The sequence below is a fragment of the Desmodus rotundus genome, chromosome 1 (assembly GCF_022682495.2).
Source record: "Desmodus rotundus isolate HL8 chromosome 1, HLdesRot8A.1, whole genome shotgun sequence".
Taxonomy (NCBI): domain Eukaryota; kingdom Metazoa; phylum Chordata; class Mammalia; order Chiroptera; family Phyllostomidae; genus Desmodus; species Desmodus rotundus.
The window spans coordinates 76,994,017-76,997,549 of NC_071387.1; the positions used below are offsets into that span (position 1 = coordinate 76,994,017).

At 35.8% G+C, this 3,533-nt stretch overlaps 1 non-coding gene across 1 annotated transcript; it reads left to right on the forward strand.

The window, feature by feature from the left end:
* Window positions 1–317: 317 nt before the first annotated feature.
* LOC112302923 (U4 spliceosomal RNA) lies at window positions 318–458 on the forward strand. Its single transcript, XR_002974596.1, has one exon. It is a non-coding gene; the product is annotated as a U4 spliceosomal RNA (small nuclear RNA).
* Window positions 459–3,533: the final 3,075 nt, after the last annotated feature.

Below are 3,533 nucleotides of genomic sequence, written 5' to 3' on the forward strand. Positions count from 1 at the left end.
ATGTGAGTTTTTCAATGACTAAGCCCTTGGGTAGACTTGTCAGATAAAATACAAAGTGCCCAGTTAAAATTTTATCTCATGAAACAATGAATACTATTTTAGTTTAGGTATTACATGAGGCATATTTATAGTAAAAATTTACATTCATCGTTTATCTAAAATTCAAATTTAAGGGCACATCCTGTTATTTTTTTCCCTAAATCTGGCAACCTTACCCTGGTCACTTACTCATTTCCTCTCTATTGGTGACTCAGACACTACCTCAGCAGGTCATTGGAAAATAGATCCATGGAAGCATTTACTTGGAAAAAAACGTCAGCTTTGCACAGTGGCAGTATTGTAGTCAATGAGGTTTATCTGAAGCGTGATTATTGCTAATTGAAAACTTTTCCCAATACTTGAAAAAAAATCTCACTCTGGCCTGTGTTGGCTCAGTGGTTGGAGCGTTGTCCTGTAACCCAAGGCTTGAGGGTTTTATTCCCAGTCAGGGCACATATCTAGGTTTTGGGTTCATCCCGGGTCCAGGCGCAGGTGCATCCAACCCCCAGTCAGAACACATAGGATCCCTGGTCCCAGCATGGATCTCTAACCTGGGTGCATACAAAGGCAACCAATGGATGCTTCTGTCACATTGATGCTTCTCTCTCTCCTTTTCTCACTTTCTCAATAAAAGCAAATGAAAATGTCCTCAATTGAGGATTAAAAAAATTTTTAATAAAAGAAAAAATCTACTTACATAAAAAATCACTGCTCGAACTGACATGACCCTGAAAATGTTACATTACTTTTGGTTTTGAAAAAAAATCTGTCTCTTTACATAAAAACACAGCTTTTACCTCACAGGCACATTTTTATAATTATGACTATATCTTTCTGTTATAATTCATGCTCATCCTAGAAAAATTAAAAATTCAGAAATGGATAAGTCAAAGTGCTCCTGCTCAATGATGATAATAAAACTGTTAGTATTTTATAAGTTTTTTATTTCATGAGCTCACTTATTTCTCACAGAAAAAGCATAAGACAGTTTCACTGTATAATCTATTATATAACCTATGTTTACTAGGGAATCTAGAGCTCCAAGAATAACCTTTTAAAGACATGAAGCTGGGAAACAGCAGAAAAAGGGTCTAACTTGGGATCTCTCTAACTCAAGAGTCCACTCCACTATGTTCCCTCTGTGTTAATAACATGTTGCTATTTTTCGTCACAGGCCTCTTTTCAAGGACTATTTTGCATGTAATTAATCACAGTGGATACGCACTGTTCCCAAACAAAGGATTTTTTTTTAAACATTTCTTCAAAGAAGTATAACTTTACAAATAGTAATACAGCCCAACCTCTGTCATGACACATTGCTTCCTTTGGCTACCCTGCGTCTCCTACTGAGTATGGTCAATGTGAACATTTTTTCACAAATAACTCATAATTTCCCAAAAGATATCATATGATGCAGAGAATCCTCTATACCAACACAGAGCTGAGCGCAAAACAATAGTCCTATTACTCTAACAGCCTCTAATTAGGTGCATGTATTTTGGGAGGCTCTTCACACACATTCTCTGTAACCATCGTAACAACCCTGCAAGGCAAATGTTACTAAGCACGTCTGGAAGATGAAGGAACTGAACCTCAAAGATGTTAAATAGCACCTTCAAGGTAAAAACAAACAAACAATCAAACCACTTTGTGGGAATGAGAAAAAGGTTTCCCTCTCTTCAGGTGCAAGTAGATCATTGGCTGAATGATAAGCTAACTGAGAGAATCTGGGCAGTGCACAACCTACACAACCATACACAGTTGCTCTGCTCTGTATGGCAAAGCTAGCAAGTCATTGTTTTAAAGTCAAATGGTCGGACACCAACATACATATGTATCCACTATGCTATACAATCTCTGAATCTCTTGTTCCTCCCATTTCAGTATGAAACCTGAGATGTTTTGTGATATATTTAGAGCTCCTATATCAACATTGCTCCTACAATTCATCCACAGTTCCTCAGCTCCTGCTCTAGACTTAATGATAATACCCATGCCCGCTGCATCTTCTCCTTTTTCTTCTGAGTCACATTATGCTCAGTGCTTTGCAGGGGGGGAGGGAACATTAATATCAATTTTTTCCTTACATTAAAAGCTATTCAAGCCCATTAGACCCTGGTTGAAGGTGTGGGGTTAACTTGTTTCATGTGGTAAGGAACCTAAAAAGTTGGGAAATTTGAATTCTTGAAATATACCTTGACATTTTAATTGTTCTTAGGATTTTGTTTGCTTTTTATTTAAGGGACTCATACTGGACATACATGCAAAGGAAAGACTTTGTAAATGGAAGGGTCACTACCTGTATCTATGGCCAGACCTGCCTGAGGAACTGCCCAGTGGGTTGAATGGGGCAACAATAAATCAATTGGCTAATTGTATACGAATTACCATCACTGTGGCTATAGTAAGAACAACCTTCAGCAAAGATATCCTTCCTTCCCTAGACTCTAAGTTAAAGTGCATAAAAACAAACTCTCCCAGGGGCACAGGCTCACCTACCACGGTAAATATTGAATAGATTCTATACTCTTAGTGAATTCTATAACTTTAACCATGAGAAACTAATAAAAATCTTCAAAGTCATATCTACTTGTGCCATAACTTATATTTGGTCTTGTGTTTATACAGAAATTCTTTACATAAGTTATTTGCTAGTGAGATATACAACTAGTTAATAGACTCAAAAGCAATTATTATTTTTACTGGTATTCAAATCTGATCCAGATTTTTGACCTTGCCCATCACACAATATTTTACTTCATTTGTATATCGAGCTTATTGTTTGCTTGCTTATTCTTTTTTGCTAAAAATGATGTGCAAATATATTTATGAAAATGATGATAAATGTTAATAGAGAATCATAGCCTGTTTACAAAATCCAAGCCAATTTCTAAAATAGCTGAGCAGTATCACCCCTAAGGCATATGGAACACTGACCAATTTATTTGTGAGGTTCCCAAATAAGTACTTTGATTATAATTTTATTAGAAAACTCATGGAACCCAAAACTGGTAAGTTATTAATGAAAATGTAAAATGATAGGTAGGGAAGAGTTTCTTGTATTCATTATTATTGTCCAGTCATTAAACATGAAGATTCTATATAGTGCCCAAGTCCATCTCTTTCTCCCCAAATCCATAAATTATCTCTTTTATCTCCTACATTGGGAGATATGCTGTTCCTGGTTAATTTTACATCTCCTAGCTAAGAAAATGTAGCAACAGTTATTGGTCACAATACCAGATTTTATATAAGTAGGGTTTATTGAAATAACATGGAACTTCCTCTCCTTATAGTTCTGTAATAAGATTTCCTTACTGCTAATTGCACAATTTCCTATAATGCTGTGCTGTCCATTGTGCTAACTATGAATATTGACTTCCACCAACTCAGAAGTTACTACTCTGCATTGTTGACAATTTGGGCCACAAATGTTGTGTCATTTATATTAAACAGAAATTACTTAAACAAAGATTATTTTATTGTCATGTTAA